The sequence below is a fragment of the Pseudopipra pipra genome, chromosome 7 (genome assembly GCF_036250125.1).
Source record: "Pseudopipra pipra isolate bDixPip1 chromosome 7, bDixPip1.hap1, whole genome shotgun sequence".
In the NCBI taxonomy this organism is placed as follows: Eukaryota; Metazoa; Chordata; class Aves; order Passeriformes; family Pipridae; genus Pseudopipra; species Pseudopipra pipra.
In genome coordinates, this window is record NC_087555.1 from 945,578 (window position 1) to 969,773 (window position 24,196).

Genomic DNA, 24,196 nt, shown 5'->3' on the forward strand with positions numbered 1-24,196 from the left:
ACACATGGGAAGGGAAGCACACCTTAGAAACTCAGCTATCAGAATACATCCCAAATTGTAAAAGTCCCAGTATGTAGTGTAAGTTCTTCCTAAATACTCAGTTTTCACTCTTCCTTCAAGAGAAGGAAGATGCCTCTTCATAATTATAGTTTAATAAAAGCTATGCCAATTGTATAAGACAGCAAATAGCATTTAGTGAAGTCTATAAAACTCTCTGCAAGGTACAGTGACGCTTGGCATCATCTCAGGGCAAAATGTTCCAAACCATTTAAACTTTGCCCTTTGAAAACTCTAGATAAAATAACCCACACTTGTCCTAGTGGACACATACAGCACATCTGATGCAAATACACTTACCTTGATTACACTAATTAGGAAAAAAAAAAAATCCAAAACCTTAAATCTGTGGGAAAGGAAAGCCTCCAGAATCCCCAGTAGCCTGAGCTAAGCAAGCAGTCTTTCCTAAACTCCTCTTTCCAAATTTGTTTATGCCCATCCCTGTGTATCTATCTTATTCAGTTCACAGATGCATCCCCTATTGCAATCTTACATAATTTTATTGTGATTAATACTCTCCTTTCTTCTGCAAAGTATTTAACCTTCTTCTTCTTCTGCAGGATCATGAAGATAATTGTTATAGATATTTTGGTTTAATGGATGTAAGAGATCCTGCTTTTCTATAGGTGGGACTAAAAGTCTTGTATGTCTCAGCAACGTGGTACCCATGTATTTCATACTACAACTGGTTTTATTACTTACACACCCATAAAGCAATGCTGACAACACAGATTTTTTTTTAAAAAATTGGATCTCTGTTATAATGTGAAATAATCCTGAAGAATTCATAATGCAAACATCTAAAGGCCTAAAGCAAATTCTAAGGTGTCTGACAGAAGAGAGAAAGCAAAGCTGAAATACTCAAATGAATTAAAGTCATCCTGCAATACAAATGTTAGAGTAGTTCCATAAAACAATGAGCTATAGCAGATTATGGAAAGAAGCAGCCAGAATGTGAACTAGTTATCAGCAACTGTATCTAATTTGAAAAGAAACCTCATAACAAGTCTGAGGGTTGTCTAAACAACCTGTTGCCCACACAGTCTTTAAAAAGTGATGTGGTGGTAAGAGCTTTCTGAAAAATAAAAGTGAGTAGAGCAACTGGTAAAAAAAAAATCAAAATCCACTGAGTAAAATTATTCTCCTAAGGTTAATTCAGGGAGCAGGATGTTAGAGTGCTTCTCAGAGCTATGACTTTTTACAGTTCAAAATCACATTGTCCTCAACACAAGGAAAAGACTAAAGAGGAAAGAAAATAAAGTTCCCAAATTAGACATAGTGATTTCTCACTCTTTAAGTAATAATGTATTTGCAAAGATGAGACTAAAGGTGCAGTCATTCTTAAGCAGGAAAGAAATATCAAAGTAGAATATTGCTCAATTCATCTGCATGAGAGAAATTTCTCCCAGGGATATTTTGAGGATCTCTAAGACTAGAGAAAGGAGCAACACATCCCTATCCCAGGATGCAACAAGCCAACTCTGTATGACTCACTGAGCAGCCCCCACCACTGTGGGGAGGGTTGATCTAACTGCCAGAAGGAACAAAACAGTCAATTAACTCACTTTATTTTCAGACAATACATTTCTTACTTTGTTTTTCTTGGTATTGTCATTAATTTGTTTTCTGCTTGTTCTATTTTGATTCTCACTAAAAAAAATAACAATGTGTAAAACAGGACAAATTACACGCTGCAGGAGTGCTGGACAACAGAAGTTTTCATGAAAATATGAAAGAACAATGAAGCATTAAATGCAGACAGGCCAGTGACTGGAGAGCTAAGATACAGTTCCATGCTTCTTATCTGACCACTACACTTCATTTGTACCTGTGCCTGCTGACCTGCAGAATGGAGATTATATGAGCACATCAAGCTTAATGAATAAGCAAAACACTCCTGAAAATATTGGAAAGAGAATCACAGGAGTTTTCAGCTCTTGGAAGTTGTTTTTTATTTCAGAGGGTAAATTAAACTGGGAAAGCTGAAAGAAATCAAAATATGTTCTGATGTGTAAGTACCATATATGAATACAAATATTTTCTTACTACATTTCATTTATTAATTTTAATCTTCTCCAGAACTGAATCAAAGCAGTTATCAAACTCCATACAGCTCTAGCACAACAACTAACACAGAGCTCCCTGTCTCACAATTGACAAGGCCAGCCTGGAGGTCATTATCTCAGAAATGATCACACAGGTTTTCTCTCAATAGCCATTCTTTGCACACACACAGATCCCTTGCTCTCATATAAACTGATCTGCAAATATACAGCCATCTGAGGCAGCTGTTTACAAACATAGACACAAAAGCTTGTCATGGTGCCTGTTAATGGGTATTACAAAAGATATCACAGGAAACAAGAAAAATTTACTAGCCAGCTAACACTTATATTCTGCCAGAAAAGATCAGGATGAGAAATCTTTAAATGCCAATGGTGTTGACAAAAAACCCCAAATATTTGGAAAACCAAAATATTTGACTGTTAGAATATTTTAATTCAAGGGAGGATTCAAAGAAAGCTTTTCTGATCTATAACCACCCACGGGCTAGTTCCAAAACACTTATGAAATAATTTCAAGAGCATCATGACAGTGTCATGAGATCAAAAGAACATTGGTAAATCTGCATGTTATATCAGTGTAAAAAATAATGCATAAGGCAGCGAATTACTTTTCCTTATGTCTTTGAGGAATAAACAGGAGTATGTATACATGCAAGCACATACACTTTCATGTGTGTGTGTATACAGTGCACAGTGCACCAATATACAGTTTCTCTGCATTATATACCTCAGTTACTGACCTTAGTGGTGCTGTTTTCATGAGAGCCACAAAAGGAGTGGCTTTTCTTCAGCTGGTGTACTCCCTGCCCCTTTAAGTTTGAGAAGGGACGAGACAGGGAGAACAGTGTGATGTTCAGAAGCTGTTGTTTTGCAATTAAGAAGCACAAACTTCTCTGTAGAATATACAATGTAATTATAATATTTCTTCTTGCTCAGAATGACTCATGCAAGACCACTTTGTAAAAATATCTCCATCTTCCAGAGCGGCTTTGCCCTCTAAAGTTGTTCTGCACTGCTCTGAATTTATTCCCACAGGGTCCCTCTTCACTTTTTTTTGAGAAGGTTTCTATTGTAATCCTGTGCAGTGCAGGATTTACCCTTTGGTGAGATGGTTTCCTCATACAGCTGCTATAGCCTGGCACGTTCCCAGTGCTGCTTGGAGCACCCAGAAACACTCCCCATGCACGTTGGCTGCAGAATCAACACAGGCAGAGGAAACCAGCCTGGGATGTGTCACCCTGACAGGGCAGCAAAGAGCAGCCCTGCAGCAAGAAACCCCAGTGATGCCTCGAGGGCACACTGCAAGTTCATCCCTCTGACTAGGAAATGTTGTGTAATGATAGGAAAGCCTACATATTTTATATTTTACGCATATAAGTGTAAAATAATGAGGCAAACTTTTAAGAAGAGCTGTTAAATATTTAATTGGAAGCCTCATGAAACACCGCCAGCAAACAGAGATGAAAATACCAAAAAAGCCCCAAACAAGACTTCAGTTGTACTAAGCCAGATTTCAGTGTGTACTCCAGACATTCTTTGTTACCATAGCAAGAAAAGAAGACAGTGATTGTAAACACTGTCTAAAGACAGATATAAAGCTGGAAATGGAGCTAGAGGAGACAGGGAAGGTGAAGAATAGACACAAATGATGCTGGAAGTGTATAGGGAGGGAATCTCCATGAGGTGACTGTACTAAATTGATTCTTCCCCACCCCACAAAACATTCCTTTTCGATTTCAAAAAGGACAATCTTGTGTTTAGTATGTGGAGTAAACAAAGCTGAAAGTTAAGTGAGGAATGTCAGGATGTCAGAAAAGTTTCCAGCTTGCTGAGCTGACATGCAAACTGAAAGCTGTGGGCAGACTCAACCACTGAACTATCACAGTGATTATTCCTTCCTGAAGAAGCTGTGGTTTTCAAGCTTTCCTGAAGTCCAAATGGCAATACATAAATTAAGATTATTTTGAAATGGCCAATGCAAAAGCCTCATCATGTGCCCTAACTTCTCTTTTTGACTGGATCAAAACATCTGTATGTTGGAGGCAACCCTGTGTTCAACCTCACAGCCTTCCTCAGGCCTAAAAACATATTTCAAATTTGATATTCCAAGGGGTCATACAGATTAAGCCTGAACTTTTCAGTAAGCACTAAACTTTGTTCTCAGACATACAACTGTTTGTAACTTGTGATAATGCAGGGAACTGAATGGCACCTGCTTTTCACATCCCTATATTTAAGAAAGTGGACACACTGATTTTTTAGCACAGGTCCTCTAAATCTAGTAGCTCCATAAAACACAACCCAAACTAGAAATCAAACCTTTTTCTGTAAGCCTGCCTCCTGCTTGATTCAAGCTGATTTACAGAAGCACATACTCTGCTTTTTTCCTCCTGTTTGGATGGCAATTTTGATTTCAACATTCTAACAAGTTACTCATTTCGAGGCCATTTGAGAGAAAAGAATTGTTTTTCTCTGGTGATAAAAGTTCAATGATGCTTATGATTTATAAGAAATTATTTAAAAAACACCAGGTTGCAGATGACAGCTTGCCTACATCCACACAGCCCACAGCTGCATAAAATAGAATAACTTGAGCATCACAGCCTTTGAAACACAATTTGTGATGATCTAATCTTTCCACAAATGGGTATAGAAATAAAACAGAACTGTTATGCCTGGAAAATAAAGTTTCTAACACAAATACTGCAGCCTAAGTAATTTTCTAAACGGCACTATTACATCCCAATAATTAATTACACTTCCTCCACATCCAGACAGAAAGCAGTGAGTAAATGCATTGAACATCAAAACATGGTTTAGTTTAACTCTTTAATCATGGGTTTATTTGCAAAACAACACAAGTAATTTGAAGTTTTTCAAATAGTAAATAAAAACATATTAAGAGCTCCAAATCATACATCTGTCAATCCTAACTAACTGCTATATCTTATCATAATATTGATAGTCAACACATACTGATACACAATCCCATTTGGAGCAGCTGATAGCGACATGACTTCCTGTGAGAAAATGCCCTCAGTGCAGAGATCATCCAAAGGCAAAATGTATATCTTAGAACACATTTGCTGTTGTCAAAACTCACTCATGAATAAAAGTGATGTCAACACTCAGTAACATTTGTGATTGTTGAACAAATATGCCTTATTAAAGCTGGAAAATTTTACACATTGACACTCAACCAACTGCTAAGGCTTGGCAGAGTTCAGAGATTTGCCCCTGCCATCTGCACATGAATATGTATCAAGGGTTCATTTGGTTAGTAAAAAAGAAGTTACAGCCATTACAACTAAAACATATAGAGCACCACGTAAAGAAAGACTAAGAAAGTGATTTCAGCCTACAGGATTCCTGTGTCAGATGCAATGACACCTTCACAATACACACAGATGCTCCAGACACTCTGCAGCACATCAGTTCCAATTGAGGCTTCAAACAAACAACAATCAAATCAGGATGGACAAGCTGAGACAGTAGCAGTTGCCAGCATGAAAGACTAACATTAGTGGATCTGTCTGAAGGCAAAAAAAAAAAAAATCTATCCAAAGCTGTAATCTAATCAACTGTCTTTGCCTAAAATGTGAATTTACATAACGGGGAGTGATGACCTCTCTTAGTATTTTGAGATCATATGATGCCATATGGCTGGTGCCACATACTCCTCATGGAGAGCCTTTACCTGAGCTTTCAGACCATCTCACACATTAAGTTCTTCCCACGACCAAGTCTCTTCTGGGCTGTAATATTTCATCTCCTCAGATTTTTCTGAAATGTCTCCTGTTTATTGCTATTTCACTACACTTGGAAGCACTGCTGGTTATACTACTTTTGCCATCCTGTAATGGCCTAAGCACACCCTTGCACAGCTCTTCAGCCAAGCTTACATTTCCCTAATACTTTAGGGTATCTCAGTTGAGATTAGAATCACCTGGAGCACACAGGACCCTCCCACAGTTCTGAATTGCTCCCGTTGATCAAGGCACAGTGGACAGCATCTAATTTCTCAATCTCTACCATACTATTCTATGTTATGACTGAGTCATAACAAAAAATTTATTGGAAAAAAAAAAAGCCAGACAACTAAGTGGAATCATAAAGAAAGTGAATTTCAAGAAAACAGGGGGAAAAAAGCTTCAGGTATCTTGTAAATAATGCATTACTTTGGAAAAATACAGTATTTCTCTACAGTGATCATTGCTTTTAAAGATTCTCAGCTATTCTGCTCTTGGCTACACTTCAGATGTCAGACACAATAGTATCACATCCCCTTGGCTGTATCCACCTACTCCTTAATTACAGCCATGGACCACCCAACTCATGAACCAGAACTGCCATTGTAGGGGGAAGCAATGCAAGGAATGAGGATCATGTACTTCACTGAAAATCCACAAAAGCATCACACAGGGGACTTCATCCCCATTTTAAGGAAAATTGCCTCAGTCAGTGCAAGAATACCAAGACTTCAGAAGCATCATCCAGCTTCATCCTGGATTATTCAGGCTATCTCTCAGGAATAAGCCAGGAAAGAAAAGAAAGAATGAGTATGCCAAACTCCAGGTTTCACAGCACTGGATGCAGGAGCACTGCAGCTGCAACATTTCTGACATCCATGGCAACTTCTCAAATCGCCCTGGCCACAGAGACCTTCTCTTTCTTTTAAAGGAAAAAACCTAACTGCCATTAGACACAGGTCACCAATAACAGCTACCTGACAAACTATGTCAACATCTACTGTTTCAACTGAGAAACACTTCAGCATTTGTTTCCATGAGGTAAGGTGGTAGAGATGGTTATCTACAGCGTGGCAACTGCAATATCAGTGTTCACATGTGCTTTAAATGTCAATCAGTTGACTGTATCAAGGAGGATGTGAGGGAGGCAATATAAAAAACAAGACTGCCAAACTGCAAACCTACAATTAATCATCAATCACTAAAATACTATAAGGAAATAATTTGTGCTTCACTGCAAATTTTAAACGACAATAGAGATGTTACACAGATACTAACGCAGTGGAAAAACTCCTGTAGAAAGAAGCAAATAAAGCAATTAACTTTTAAAATGTATTTTAGATGAGTTTCTCAACCATATCATCAGACAGAGATTTATAAGAAGTGTAATATCCTTAAAGTGGATAAGTTCAATTTTCATCGGAATTTTTGAAAGCTCTCCCAGATTTTTATTAGCCAAACACATTCCACCACAAAAGCTGTAACCAGTGACTCAAAGCCAGATATACTCCAACTTTGTTTTGCAAATCACATTACATAAAGCGAGGATAAGCCTAAGTCACAATGAAAAAAAATATATTAGATTGATAAAACACATTCAGATAAGAAGCTCAAAAATCATGCCCGAGCCAAAGCTGATAATAGGATTAAATTAAAACATCTCTGACAAACAAGTTTCCTGCAAAGTCAATTCTAGATGCTAGAATTCTACATACAAGAAACAAAACACCCCGTATAACATTCTTTCAACATTGTATAGGTTTAAGTAAGGATCTTGTGGTTAATCTGAATGCAGATGTTCAGAAACACAAAAAGGCAGTTTTACTGGAAGCCATACATCACCACTCTTCCCCAAGGTCTCACTACTAAAGTCAGCAACTCCCTGTGAAATAAAAAGCATCCTGTGGTATTTATGTGTATGTATCTAAGAGGCTGCTTTCAGATTCCACTCACATTAGACGAAAATGTTTCCCTCCTCATCTTCAACCCCATTACAATAATGACCTCTAAGAAAGAAGGGTGTTCCACCCCCACCACAGCTGCGTTTCATGGAGGCATTCTCTACAGTTTTAAGTAAACTCACTTGCACTGAAGTGAGACAACCCCAGTGAGGCACAGGCAATACACTTGATCTTACTCTAGTTCCCAATGTTTTAGTGGGATACCTACGTGTCCCAGTAAAACACAGGATTTGGCTTTGTCACACTTTAGATGCAGTGACCCCTGCAGTGGATGAACAGGCCAAGGGCATTTATCACTGCAAATGCATTCAGCCTCACCTGTCCTAGAAACAGGAAGGCCCACACAAAGTTAATTAGGAGAAAAGGTGCACGCTACACAACTTCCTTCCACACTTGTTTTGGTCCTTTGATCTTTTAAAATTGATGAAAATTCTCTTCATGGAAATTAAAAAGTTCTTGCGGTTCATATTCTTTGGTAAATTTATCGTCCTGAAATATCATCCTGATTCTGCAGCTCGTTTTGCAGTCAGTGACTGGTCTCCTGCTCCCTCCCTGTCTGAAGCCATTTTACCTGCAGCAATCCCCAGTTTCTGGATGGGATCTTGCATTATGTGCTCTGCACCCGACTGCTACTGCTGGCTTTGGACAACACTCTATTCCAGTTAAACCCAACTATGGTGGGGTTCTGGTGATGTCATGCTTGGCAAACAAACAAACAAGGGAATATAACTTCTAAATGCTCTCTAAACACAACTGGGTTGTAAAAAATGCCCAAATATTGTGCTGGCTGTACAGAGGGACAAACATTATATACTTAAAACCTGCACTGCTACTCCAAAGCCTCCCATGCAGTTATTTTAATAATACAATAACTTCAGCCTATCAGCTTCTTCTTGACAGGTTAGGCTTTGAATCAATCCCTCTTTTCCAAATGAGATGAAAAACCTATCAGGTGTCCTTTCATTTGGTAACTTATGATTAAACACTTTACACCTAGCTAAAAGAGATAAAGGACACCCCTTCTTATAAGCATGTTACACGTGTGTCTGCTTCAAACACAGGTTCAGGCCTGCAACCATTCACTTTCCCATAAATACTATAAAGTGATAAAAACCAGCTAGATGCATTTGGACAGTTCCATTGTGCTTCTCTTAAGTCAGTTGCTAGACATTCTGTCATATTCTCTAAGATGTGCATTGCCTTTTCATGCCTAGAGGGACGTTGTAATACTACCTTCCACAAAAAAAAGAAAAAAAAAAAAGAGTAAAAGAAGGTTATCTTCTCTGGCTGTATGCATTTCTCTAGGAAATAATCACATTAAAAAAAAACAAAACCAAAAAAAAACCCAACAAAACAACAAACACCTAATCTCTGTATTTTTTCCATTTCAGATTAGAAGCAACCTAAACCTGCAGTGGACAAAGCAAGCATGTACTTCTCAAAACAACCAGCTTTAAAACCACAATGAGTTCTTGTCATAAAGGGGAAAAACACGGATAGCATCTTTAAATATATTTTTAAATATATTACGAGGAGATGCATTGGGTCTGGCAGAGCTGGAGTTCATTTCCCCAGAGCAGCCCTCCCAGTGCTGTGCACTGCACTGGCAGCCAGAAGGGTGCTGATAACACAGCGTGTTTTGGCTCTTGCCAACACTGTGACATTCCTTCTTCAGCTGAGGGCAAGATCACATGTATTCACCCAGTCCCACAGCAAACAGACTTTTCTTCATAGAGGCCTGGCCTACTAGCCTACTAAAACCAAAAATGCTGAAAGAATGCAGCTGACCTTCTCTTAAGGCACAGCAATGGCTGCACAGCCAAAGCCAAGAGAAATGTAGCCCAACTGGAAAAACATTAAGGTGTGTACTCTCAGGAAAATCCAGGATATGAGATACTTAGTAAAGACGAGGAAAATACGGAATCAGCATTTTATAACAGTGAAGTCTTTGGTCAAGTAAACTTCAGAGTTTCATAGTACATTTTGCACTTGTTTTTATTTACTGTACTGGCTGTTAAGTCAAACTTCTCATAGTAGGGAAGAGGGTAGGGCAGCAGAGACAGAACTGCAAAAAATACAAGAGCTGATACCTAGGTATTAATGATGGAATGCTAAATAAAACTGCTCATGGCTACTTTCTACAGTAAAAGGCGAACTGTAGCTTTTAAAATTCAAAAGCAAAACATCCACATCCCAGCCCCTTATAACCAAAACAACTTCTTCTTCCAGGACTAACAGAGTATTAGCCCTAAGTAAGACTGTGAAGTGAACAAAGAACAGGCTGATTTACCACAGCAAAGTGGAATGAGACACAAAAGCCTCTTGCCAGCTCCTATCAAAGGCTTCTCAGGTTATCTGTTTCCCTAAGTGAGAAATGCCCTGGGTGGCACCTGAAACCATTAAAAAAATATCGTTTTTAAGCCCCCATGACAGGTAGTTGGGGTATCCAGGGAAGCTGACAGGAGCTTTTCCCTCCAGCCAAATATAACCTGAATCCCACTTCTAATGCACTGCAGTCCAAGAGATAACTTTTTCTTATTAACAAAATTGTTATTAACAAAACTTTGATTGACATATACATGTTGATAATCGCTAAAAAGTTATCTTTGTTTCAAAAACGCCTTTCATTTGCTATATCTGTAGAGCAAAATTATCACAACCACGTGTCAAATAGGTTTTCTACAACCAGACTTGTAAACAGAGCAGAATCTCAAGGACACCTGTGTGTATCCAATCTATACCACTGCCACAAATAATCACAATAAAGCTGTATATTCCTTGTGGATGAAAACATAAGCAAAACTGAACAGATTTATTGCGAGAAACGTTGACTTTACGATCATATAAAAATACAGGGAGATATCAGGGCTGTTGCTGGGAACGTTCAATTCCCACGAGTTAAATCAAGCAGTGACTTGTAATGCCTTGGAAAAGCTGGAATTACAGCAGAAAGCAGTTCTGCATGGTGAGGCTCTGAAGGCAATCTTCCTGGATTATACATGAAGTTGTCCCCTTCAGCACAGCCTTTCTGAGGACGCCTTTTAAGATGAAGAGGTTTTTAGTTGGCTCCTTCCACATTTTGCCTCTGTTATCCAACCCCCTCTCCCTTCCCATGGCTGCTGCAGCACCTGTGACAGATATGGCAACAACACACACTTCCTAATATTTTTTTTCTTCTTTCCCAATACCTGCCAGCAGCACAATATCTAACCTTGGCATTTGTTATGATTTCTATTCAAACCTTCCTTTTTTCTGGTAAGATATTTGCTCTCAAAGACTATTAGATATCCCTGCTCACATACCAAAAAAATTCTAAAACTGTGCTGCAAGCCCCTTTCTCCCCTTCCCCGTTTTTGCAAAATTCTTCCTGTACCAACTGGAAAAATCTGAGTTTTGCAGTTTTTTCTGGAGTGCACATACGTCATCTTTTTAGAGTGCTAGAAAAATTTTTGGAGCTTCATTTGTAGGATAACTGAATTTACCGAAAAGAGCAAACCAAATAGTAAATAAATCAAATAGATTACAATATTCCAGATGCCAAGTAAGTATGACCACCTCAAATTTACATCAGCAAATCCTCTGAATTCAGATAGGTTCAGTTCATACTTACATTTACATAAAATATGAGATGCTGATAGGTGTCAAAATGATTTTTAGCAACCATTTATTTGAAAAAAAACCCCACAATCACAAAGTTCATAAGCCAGTTCTGTAAGATGCTGAATGCCTCCTCCTGCATTCTGCTACAAAGACATGGTATATATTTTACAAAATCGAATACAACTGTTCATTTTTCATGGTGCATAGAACTGGAAAAAATATATGACTGCTTTGATTTTTAATTAAAAGCTGAACAGCTACTACAATACCTCTGTTCTCTCACAATTCATCCATTCACTAGATTTTCTCCCCAGTGGAATTACACCCAATTTACATTATTTTGCTCAATTTCCTTTTGAGAAGTTCCTTCAAAGGCCTTCCCTACATCAGCCTCTCATTTTTCTGGAAGCAACACACCATTTAACTATGCATGGAACCAGAAAAACTTCAGAGCCTCTCCCCGTGTTCCACATGACTTACTCAACTGTAATACACAAGGAAACCCAGCTTGAAATAAAAAGCAAATTTTTTTCACAGTAAGCACTACATAACATACAGTAGGACCATCTATGCTATAATGTTGAACAGACGTCCACTAACCAGGTAGCTGGCTCCTGGGAAATCACCAAACTGTGCTCAAAGCCCCTTAAGAAGTCCATTTAAACCCACATGCTCCAACAGTGATGTTTGGCAACTGTATCAATACTACTTTAATAGCAAATTCCCCCTGTGTATTCAATGCACATACACACAGAGTTTCTGACTCAGACACTGATAAAAGCTTATGCTTTTTTGGGCATGCTCCAAATTTTCAAGTGTTTGAAAGGTGTCTGAACAAACCTGTGGGGGGTAAAATGCCTGTCAGTTCCCTTAAGCACAAGAGAAATCAGCTTTGGTCCAAGTTGTCCTTGACTACAGATCACTAAGAAAGTAGCTCTGTGTGCTACTTCAGTCTTACACTTCTCCTCAATAAATAGCAGGGAAAAAAATTAGTACACAAAGAGGACAGCACAAAGGGTATTAATCTAATTCCACACAACCAGTCCTAAAATTTCTTCTAGCTCCTGCCATGAGTGTATTCCACAGCAACTACAGCTTTTGTTGCCAAGGTCATCCAACACTTCAGAGTCCACCTGCCGTATGATGCTCTCCTAGGACTCTAAGCTAGCCTGACCTAGAACTGAATTGGACCAGTGAATTTGTCCTACAACAAGATGACAAAAATAACCCAGGGGTTGTTAAAATCAAATCCAAAAGTTTTATCAAAGCATCTATGAGAGGAAATCAGGTGAGAAAAGAGAACTCAGTGTGACCGATCCAACCAAAGACGCATCTTTTTCCCTGCCCGTTGGTTCCCTGCCAGTGAATCTTCCTTTTGGGCTCAGCTTGAGCCAAGTCAGCAGGTTTGTCAGTCTGTGAACTAATTTAGTCACTTCTAGTTCTTAGGGAGGGCAGAATCCCTGGGGCTTTGCTGGTTCTCTCTGCTCCTCACTGCCCCTTCTGTCCCTTCATGGGAGCCGGGGTTTTCTGCAGCGTTTGCCACGTGCCAGCTGTCTCTGGAAACTCCTCTCCAAAAGCCCCAAGGAAAGGAGTTGCCTTCCTTCTTCTCATTGGTACCTCAGATCCTCACGCTCCTAGAAAAGGAATGCAAGCACACAGCAGGAACTGAAGTGGAAAGAAAAGAGTCTTTCGAGGTACTACCCCAGAGGTCTTTCTGCCTCAAGGAAAGGCAACCAAAAAGGCACCTGATCACAGCCACCATGCCCACCTTGCCAGTTCTGCTGCAAAAGCTAAACCACTGCAATTTAAACATCATTTCAGAGCTTTTTAGATCAACACTTTACTGCAACAAAATCCACAGTGGGGAATGAAATGGACCACTATGCAAAAAGTGATGAATAAGATGTTCTATCCCCTGAGTTTCCCAGGTCCTGTGGAAAGAACATAGCTGTGGTTTCAACCTCACAAGAATGAGAAGAGCCCACAACACTCAGAGAACAATGGTGTAGAGTGCTCTGCTAGAGTGCTCAGTGATGAGGGCACCAAAATATTTCCAGGTACAGGCTGAAACCATAAATAAAAAAAAAGTTAAAATATCAGTAAGTTAAAGACCAAACCTATTGTGTAATATGGCTTGGTACAACAAGAAAAAGGCTAAACTGAATCTATACCTGTCACAATCCTAAGAAATGGCTCTTTTCTAAAATCTTATAACAGGAAGCTACTGAGTTTTGAACATAAATAAGAAAAGCCAGAAGCACAAACCAAAGAGAAGCTGCCTGTTAAAGAAATCTCCTAAGATGGGAGAAACTTCCACAATGCCAATGGGTGACCAGTTAAAAAAAGGGGTTTGGGAGTTTATCTCTGGACCCTAAGATCACATCACATTTTAGCAAAAAACCAGTAAGCAAAGGAGACTATTCCATAGGAAACAGCCAACAAAACATCATAATGCTAAACTAGGAAGCAAGAGCATTTCTAAATTTAAGGACCAAAATTACCTGCTGCACCTGTCACAGGCCATTAAATTTCATCCAGGAAGGATTTACACCTCTGAAAAGCTAGATTAAAAATTTACATTTTCGATTTTAGCATTTCAAAGGTGGCCACGATGTTTTTCCCAAACGGTGGTTTGTTCAGAAGATGAATCATCTTCATTGTCACAAACATATGCCTCGCCTCCAAAGTCAGTTATTCAGCAGCTGGGTTTGTGATTGATTCTTGTTACGTGTCTCCCTCCAAATGAACACAAGCATCACTACCTGCTGTTTTCCAATATAGCAAAGGCATTTGTAATTTCTCTTTCCGGAAAGCATTAAGTCTCTAATTGCCAATCTTTGACTCGTTTTTATGGATCTTCTCTCCAGTCCCTGTTTCTTAACAACTTTATCCCTTATTTCAGACGTCAGGGACTGGTAAGACCTCAGAACTGTGGTTCAGATAAACACCAGCATAACCAGACAGCTCAGAATATCTCACTCACACGGGCCTGAAGAAGTCACTAAACAAAATGACTGCTCACACAAACATAGTTTAAGAAGTAGCTGGTCTAGTTGAGACTTCTGGAGCAGGAACAGATATCTTCTGAATCCCAGCACAGACAGGGTACAACCACCTGCTGTAGCTCACCTGTTTCATTTAACACCTCTCACATAAGGTTGACAGAATCAGAAACTGTATTTTGAGAGAAATAAGCTGTGCATTAAATATAATTCCAATTCCTTGGCTTCCAATGCTGTCAAATATGACATAATATACTGTCAGAAACAACGTGGCTGCAGAACCTGCTTAGCAGAAAATAATCATTGAGAAAATCTGCCATTCCATTATACCACAAAACCACTGCCACTTCTCTGCTTAGAAAGCAAGAGGAACATTTTAGAATACATACTTCCCTTCTTTTTTTAATTTTTTCTTTGGCAGAACACAAAGATCTTGCGACTAAACAGCATGAAACAACAGGCCACCTAGGAGGGAGGCTTCAAATAAAAATTCCTTCATGGAAGCAGCTGCCAGGATTCATTTCACCTTGATGGCACCGGACCCTATTAAACTTCATTCAAGCAAATCACAGAAGACCCACGGATCTTTTACCAAAATGAAAACAAACACACTGTGACTGTAACCTTCAGGCTGCTGCTTACTTTTCCCAGCAGGGAAACAGCTCATGCTAGAAAAGTATGGAAGTGCATTAAACCTGTAGCACTGCTCCATTGCTTCACCTCTCCTCCTGCTACTCCCTGTTCTTTTCCAGAACAGTCTTGTAAGAGATAAAGAGAGACAGGTTTGGAAGCACAATCTTTCTCAGACTGTAAAAATCTCAGAAGAGTAGCTCCATGGTTGTTTTTTAAGTCTTAGTGTACATCGAGGGGAAGAATAACTGATGAGTCTAAATAATTGCTGATACAGGGCCCTTAAAAGAAACTCTGCTTCACATTGAGCTGTTCTACTTTGTATTAACACCCAATAGATTTTCAGCTCCAACTTACCCCTGGGTAAGCCTAACCACAGCAGACCTTTTGCCTAAACCTTTAACCTGTAAAGAAATCCCATAAGAGATGACAAACTGGAATAGCAGCCTTTTTTTTTTTGGCCTTTTTTTTTTTTAATTACCAATCCTGGAATTTCATGTTTCATAATGCATGGAGTTCTTTTATGATGCTGAGTACACAACCTTGAGAAAGAAAGGAACTGTGTTACATGTGTCCTTTTAATTGCCTCTAACAGGAATATTTCCCAATACAGCAGCACGGGGTTTTTAAGTGCACATTGGGCAAGCCCTTTTCAGACTCCCAAGTCCCTGACAATCCCTGTCTACAAAATTTGCATAATAAGGTAGTCTTGAACTTAGAATTCTGTCTTCTCTTTGCAACAATAAAAAGCAAATCTCAACTTTTATTTCCACGAAGGTCGAATATCTCCAGCGGCGAATCAAAACTTTAACTCTGGAAGGGAAGGCAAGAGGTTCAGGAGACTCGAGTGCCAAATTTAAGTGACCTTAACCACTGCAGTTACAACAACACCTATTCAACAATTACTCTGACAAGAGAAGATCAGTAAAATAAACAGATTTGGTCATGTTCCTGCTATTATTCCTACTGCTACCTGAGGAAAGATCTATGACAAGCAGCACAGATAAAGCACCAAGTGGTGTCTCTCTTCCAGGAGTGGCCAAAGCACAGATGACATCAGCCATAAAACACAGATAGCAAGTTACAGAGATAGCAAATTAGAATGATTATTTGGAAGACAAATATAATTTTACAGCTTCTCCCGATTCTTTTTTATGCACTTGGAAACTAAACAAAATGAGCTACCATTTTTTTAACTCCTTCCTTCCCAAAATGGTTTCAGGCATCACTGTGGTTTGGTGATCGGGTCCCTGCTGTGCAGTGGCACAGCCTCCTGAAATCTTGCCTTGCAAAATCTGCCCTTTTGCCACCTGGGATACATCTGAACCCTGTTAGGAGTTAACTTTTTTCCAGAGAGGTAGGTAGGAAGGGGCATTCCTGTTAAGAAAACATCTGAATGAGGCACTCTCAGCCTCTTCTGCTACATATCAGTATGTTTTTCCACATGCAGGACAAGTGCCCCTCTTCCACAAGAGGCAAGCGATGACCAGCTGCCCATGCCACTATTTTCAAGTAAGGCAGCTTTTTAAAGTCTCAGAAAAGGAATTTGTTAAAAGCCATCCTATTCCTTCCTCATAACTTTCCAGGAAGACTCACAGTGGAAGACTGAGGAAAAAAAAATAGGTATTTTCCCATAAACAAAGACCTGTAGAACTTGCAGAAAAACTAGCTTGGAACTGTCAGATTCAGAATGCAGGCACGAACAGTCACTCCAGGAAAAATGCCAGCCATACTGAGACACCACAGAAGAAAAATAAGGGCTATGTCCAAATACTATTCATGCTTCTTACTTGAGTCAGATTTAACATCTGAAACAACATGAAACATCTGCAGGAAGCATCAGGTACAAACAAATGCAAAAAGAATCAGTTATTTTCCTAATCCCTAGCTGATTTTTGGTTAAGTCACTACTCAGCAGAAGTTAGTATTTATAAATATTAATTTATGAATAATAAAATTATAAAATTTATAAAATTTATTATTTATATAATAAAAATTTATAAAATCTTGAATTTCTAAAAATAAGGAAGTACTGGTAAACCAAAGTACACTAAGTAATGGTATGGCAATGCCACATGCACTATAGGTAGGGAACTGCATGCCTGATGCTCCTCTCTTGCTTCATCAGGTAATAAAGGTTTGCCTTAACTGCCTGATAAAAAAAAATGTATCACAATATAAGTACAAAAGCAGCCAAAGTCTGAAGCATCAACATACCAAAAGGTATAAGTATGAAAATGCAGTAGAAATGTTCCGTATTTCTCTCTTCATGCATTAGCTGTGTTAAAATCTAAAAATCAAGACAGAAATTCTAATGAATCTTGTAAACTTAAATCAGGCAGAAATTACATCTACCATCATCCATCTGTTGCTCTATGTCTTGCCTAAAAATTAACCACTATGACTGTCTTTCTTTGACATACAGAAAGAAAGAAGAAAGATTCTGCCAAGGGTCACCCTGAATAAGGTGAATAAATTTTAGGTAAACATCACCCTGAACATTTGAGATTTCTATATTTTAAATTGTTAGAGAGAACATAATGTTTTGGGTATAAAACTGGAATATATTCACTATTTCTACAGTCTGAGGAAACTGCTATCCTTATTGTAAGCAATCTACTGTCTGTTCCACAATTTATATACCATAAATTCCAGAATTGATAACCTCTCACCACAGGCACACCAGATCCATCACAATCACCTGCACTACCTTTCTGATCTCTCCAATAAAGATCACTTCCTTTATTATTTTTTAACTTCTAATGTGTCCATATAATCAACGTATTTCTAACGTTAACAACCGAGATGCTGATAAATAAGGTTGCCAGTTCCCTGATTTGGGGGACAGAGTTTATTCACCTTGATTTCAATTAACGTGAGGACACATTATTTCAATTAAATCACACCAGCACATTCAATCACTGACTGGATGTCCTGAATAACTGTGCAGACAACACTTTACACTACATCTGGCACTGTGTTAACTGGCCCCTTGAGGCTCAGCGATATGAGCCACTGCTCTCCAAAGCCTGGTGATCATAAATATTTGAGGAGAAGAAAATCCCTCCTGTGCACAAACACCCCAGCCTTGTCACATTATTTTATAGGACCACAATTACAATGGGATACAAATACCTTGTAACATATTTTTTTAGCTGTCCTCATGACACCAAGATATGGTAAGAAGAGAAGTGGGAATGCATGTGCAAATTCAGATTGAGATCCAGAAAAATAACTACTCCTTTGGACCATAGAAGTACTTAACTCCTGAATTCTGTACTTAACTCTATAAAGCAGAATGAGGAATTTGAGGCAGGTTCTCACCCTGCACTGATGTGCTAACTAGTTAAGCACCATATTCGGTTTTCATTGAATTGAAACTGTCAGGGGAGTTCATTCTACAAAAATACAAGGCATCCTCCTGGCTGGTCTGGAAGTCTAAATAAGGTTCCTACTTCACCTGAATGCTTTATTAAACCCTCTGCTGATCTGAAACATTCTTAAGAAAACTGCAAAAAGTGCACATGTTTATCAAGATATGAACAGGTCTGTGTCCTGACAAATATTTTTTTTTCAAATATTGGATATTAAAATTTTATTACAGTAAAGATGAAAAAGTTGCATTCATAATTAATGTGTCAATACATCCTCGTAAAGCTGAACTCCAGCTTTGTGATTAACGAGTCAAATCAAACAGCACAAGTGACAATTGGTAAACACAGGGAGTTTCAGACACACTAAAAGTACTTATTGTCAAGATGCTGCTGCTTATAGAATTCAACCTCTCGCATTCCTGCAGTTTATATGTTTTGAATAATACATTACTTTGTTGTGGGGAGAGCAGTTCTCAAGACCTAACTCTTTAAACAGAACTAAGTAGAGTGCTTAAAAGCATTTGAAAGGTTAGAGCTGCCCTTGTTCATGGAGCAGTAGCCAACATGTGCAAGTGAACTGAGTCTCACAGGTTTATCTCCTAGTAGGAAAAAAAAAAATCCAATTTTTTTAGTGGATTAGGACTTTGTTGCTTATGTAGGTACTTCATCATTTATTGGACATTCCGTATAAAAATCTTGTCATCCATCTTCTCAAACTCCAACTTCAAATAAAAGCATCTGTTCAAAGTTTAGATCTCTTCAAGAAACAGCTCTGAAACTCTTGGGGGTAAACTCCCTAGCTGGATATTTCCCAGGAAGCCTTTCCTCCAGCAGTGTTCCAGACAGCATTCTTCTTTCATCAAATCAGTAGTAAATATGACAATATAAACTCTCCCAGAGCTATGAGTGTTGGATGTCAGATCAGACAATTGTCTTTTCCAGCTGTTATCCTGTATGAATGTACCTTCACTGCTGTACAGATTTTCCTGTCAAATCTCATTACCACAATTTCATGACCCCTTCTTTGAAAGCAACACACAAAGATGCTCTGTCTCAGGTAGCTCTGTCCATTTGCCCCACAGAAAAATGAGGGGCCAATATTTTAACACCTGCTCAACTGTGCTGATAAGCTGAAATATGGGGGGTTTTTATCCTATATTCTTAACAGCACGTGCAGCAGTTAAAAAGAATAACTTTTCAGGTATTAGAGAAATTTACGATATTTGGGAATAAAAATATATTCCGTTATTAACTGACTGTTCTTTAAGGTATTTCGGAAGTTAGATCATCATGTATTATTAGGAAAATATTAGAATGTTACAATTCACGAAAAAAAGTCCACCAAACCCCACAGGCACTCCCAGGAACTAAAATCGGATCGTTTGCTGCTTGTCAGACACAACCTGCCAAGCTGTTAGCTCACACTTTGAAGGCTTGCACTGTCTCAATGGCTGACCTGCACATCGCAGAGCCTCAGCATGAGAAATGGCTTTCAAGCTCAGCTGCCTCATAAGTGCCATCCATCATCAGAAAAAAAGATATTATTCCCTTTACAGTCGGCTACTCTGCCAAAATCTTCTGGCGCCGTTCCATCAGTCACACCCACACCGCCCCGGGGAAAAGCAAACCCCAGCTCTGCTTCGTTCTGCTCCTTCCCAAGTGGGGAATGAAGAGCAATCGGCGTTTTATGCCGTTTGTAAGGAAACCGAGGTGGAAAGACAAAGACAGCTCTATCATCTGGCAGCCCCCCGCTCCCTGCTCCGGCCGGCGGGTCACGGGGGGCAGAGAAAGGCAGGCTGTGAACCTAAAACACGAGGGGCAGAGAAAGGCAGGCTGTGAACCTAAAACACGAGGGGCAGAGAAAGGCAGGCTGTGAACCTAAAACAGGAGGGGCAGAGAAAGGCAGGCTGTGAACCTAAAACACGAGGGGCAGAGAAAGGCAGGCTGTGAACCTAAAACACGAGGGGCAGAGAAAGGCAGGCTGTGAACCTAAAACACGAGGGGCAGAGAAAGGCAGGCTGTGAACCTAAAACACGAGGGGCAGAGAAAGGCAGGCTGTGAACCTAAAACACGAGGGGCAGAGAAAGGCAGGCTGTGAACCTAAAACACGAGGGGCAGAGAAAGGCAGGCTGTGAACCTAAAACAGCAGGAGAGCTGAGCTGGGAATACACCGGGTTTAGCGTAACGGGACCGTGAACAAACCCACACACAGCAGGGTGCACTTTCGGAAGCCCTTCTAAAAATACATGTACACACCCTTGCCTCTGACACAGAACACCACGAGGGTTGTTACTCGCTGTCCCAGAAGATGCTCCAGTAAGGCTGGTTTGCTTCCTCTACCCGTAGTTTGTTTATACTCCAGGATCGTAAATAAAATTCCCTTTCAAATCAAAACATCCGCTCTTTCCTTCACCGTAGGATGAATAAATTGCAGAACGGACTTATTTGCAACTGTAAACCAAAACCAAAACACCTCCAAACGTGGCTTTTGCCTGCCCATTATGCCCTGAAGCCCCTGCAGAAGGGTCTGTGAGGTTAACCCTTCCCCCACGGTGTCCTACGAGCACAGTTCACACCGCTGCGGGACCCTGCTACAAAAACAAACCAGAAATACTGCATCCCAAGGGCACTAGTTCCTTCTCCTCCAAGGAAAAGGGAGAACAAGGGAGAGAGATCAGGATTGTCAGATCATTGTTCAAATCCAGCCCAGAAAATGAGACATTTGGAATAGCCTTTATTCCCTTTTCTAACTAGACATGTAAGAGGAAGATTACAGCCATCACTTCCCTGTGTGTGGTCTGTGTACTAAACCTCCTCTGAGGAGGAACACAACCAGCGGGGCTCTGTTCTTCTCACCTTCCCTTTAAATTCCAGCTTCGTTCTTGTAGCCACCAGCGTGCAAAGGGTTCCACAGTAAGTTAAGGATGACTAGATCTTTTTGGGCCCATTTGCTACATCTGCCTGTCTGAGAGATACCCACCATTAACCTGCTTAGTGAAAACCCAGCAAGAGAAATTTGAAAATATTATCCATAAACTGAAGAATTCTTAAAAATGGTCTGTCACTGGAAACACAAATCTGAACTTGTGTTCCTCCTTTCAAAAATATATGCCCAAGCCACATTCCACAGACATGTCCAACTACATCTAAAAATGTTATTACTCTTTACTGCCAAATTCAAACCTACCATGCCAGCAGAAAACAGAGAAGTCCCACACACTCAAAGGATTCTTGAGACCCTGACACAACAACATGCTTTGAAACCTAAAGCTGCCACTAAAAATACAACATACTATACTTCACAATCAGATAGCCAAAAGCAACTACAGCAGCACTGTGGTTTCGGGTTTTTTGAGGGAAGAAGGGGCGACACTTGATCCCCCCTCATGCCCAAAACAAGGTGTTTTCAACATCCAATTTCTTATCTGAAAGCCAGGCAGTGGACAAGGAATCAGCTGATGGACATCCTAGCACAGTCCTAACACAGCCTGTTAGCCTGGGATTCATCCTCCCTGATGAATCCCACTGTCCCCCAGCCCTACCCCTGCAGCAGCACCACTGCCAAGGTTTTACTGACACGCACAGGAGGAGCTCGAGGCACTGAAGAACTCACGTGTGGCTGCTCTGAGAGAACCTCTCCCCAGGCAGTGGGTACAAATACCACAAAAAAAAGCTGCAGCCAGGGACAAATGGGCAGCACAGGACTGGCCCTTTCTCACCAAAGCCCCCTGATTCGATCCCAAACTTCTTCACCTTGCCCACAACGAGCATCACTTTTTGACCAATACTGTTCTCTCTTTTTCCCTGCACAAGGGGTGGTGGTACCAGACCACTGAGTCTTTAGTTCGTTTATCCCCATCCTTTCTCAAAACACAAAAGTTCAGCAGCTCCAACACCAAGTGGACCTGCTTGCCAAGTGCCTTCCTGATGCTTGTGTGCTCCACCAGCAGTGGGGTTGTGACTTCCCTCCTTTAACCACAGGGACAGATTGATCAGAGGCCCCAAAGTGCTTTCCCCTTCCCAGGACTTGGGAGGATATCTTGACTTAAATCAGAGTGGGGAAAATGAGCCAATTCTTTCCTGAATCCCAAACTTCTTCCCTGGTAACCATGCAGCAGTATTGGCAAATCCTAGGGAGTAAAGGGCAGAAAACTGGCAGAGGGCTAGAAATCTCAAATGTAATAAAGGAGGGGGGATGTTATTTTATCTGCTTGGCTGTTGCTAACTAAGAACCAAAGTTCAATCCAACTAGTTTTGTGGGCTTTTTTTCCTACCAAAAAGAACTATTTAATTTACAGAAAACTGGTTGTCTTTGAACCGATGGCAAATTGCAAGAAGAAAGTTTTGTTAAAGTTATACAAAAGCACAGAGAATGCATTAAAATTTTTGACACAAAACTCTATTCTCAACCCTCCCATCGAGCTCAGCAGACTTGGTCTACGTTAATTTAATCACTTCCAAATAATTAAATTCCACTTCAGTGGGGCTAATCTACGCTGTTTCAGACTGATTACTCCCTTGATTCCAAAGGTTTGTGTTTGTGGGGTTTTTTTGTTGTTGTTGTTGTTTGTTTGTTTGTTTTTTCCAAAAAGAGATTAAAATTGAGAATTTATTCTTTCACAGTTTGAATCTCCAGTTGTCTGTCAGGTCTAGTGAATGAAGCCTTGTAGCCACAGCAGAAAATTCAATACTAAGTCAGTCTTGCTCTTCCTCCATTTATTCTGCACTTTTTTTGTTGTGCTAATTGAGGCTAATGACTTCAGTACACTGGGTAGTAATTTGTGGTTTTCCTGTGTGAAAACTAAGCTAAATGATCTCTAAATCTAAAGAAAGAATATACAGTAAAGGGATATTTAGGCCATAAACAGGGGTGATTCAACACTCATGCTCATTGTGTTCAGGATTATTGCCTGCTCCAGAGTTTTGTACAAAGCAAAAAATCATCAGGTGATCTCATTCCTTAATGTTTACCACCTTGTCCTTAAGGATGCTACAGCACAGCAAGGTGTCCCAAAGGATGAACACGACTCATGGAAATCTAAATCTGACACAGTGAAAGCTTCTGTCGTGGTAAGAACATCTGGATCTGTAGAAGGGAAAGGAAAATCACTTCCTTTTTCATTCCATGCAGGCTCCACTATTTTTTCTTCTCACCTTAGGTAAATGCAAGCACTGCTTTGTAAAAATATGAAAGAAAAACGAAGCCTTTTTATACCCTTAAGTAACAGATTTTGTCCTTTCCAATTTCAACAACAAGCATCCAGTATTACTGTGTAAATTAACACTAAAAGCAGAAAGGAAATGGGGAACAAAATCTTGTATTAATTCCCACAAGTGAGATTAATGATGCCAAGACAGAGCTCCAGATTAATGCCACTTATTATCTTATTATAATATATTATATATATAGTATATTAGCCTAGCACTATGAAACTATAAGATCACAACAGCACACCAGACTTTGTTCAATAAATAAACTATTAAATAAATAAATAAATAAATAAATAAATAAATAAATAAATAAATAAATGAACAATTCACAAGGCAGTTTTTCATTACATATCTGGCATGCTAGTGAGAGTAATCAGGGAATATAGATATAAACAACAGTTTTCTATTCATTCCCTCTCTTCTTTCCCAATAAACAAGACCCTGGAAGAGTGCTTACTGTAACTAAACAGATCTAACAGTTTTCACAATGCAAACACTAAAATTCGAGGTTTTATTTTTAGGCAGAAAGGCAAAGGGGGGAAAAAA

The 24,196-nt window shown here is 39.6% G+C and overlaps 1 protein-coding gene across 10 annotated transcripts in view; it reads right to left on the reverse strand.

The window, feature by feature from the left end:
* Positions 1-24,196, reverse strand: part of GULP1 (GULP PTB domain containing engulfment adaptor 1) — a 151,988-nt gene that overhangs the window by 104,035 nt on the left and 23,757 nt on the right. The window contains exon 1 of one of the 10 annotated variants that reach the window (XM_064660147.1): positions 9,837-9,898. The exons of the other annotated variants lie outside the window; for them this stretch is intronic. The gene's annotated coding sequence lies outside the window, so the exon portion shown is untranslated. Of the gene's footprint in view, positions 1-9,836; positions 9,899-24,196 lie in introns of those variants that run through there. 10 annotated transcript variants of the gene reach the window in all.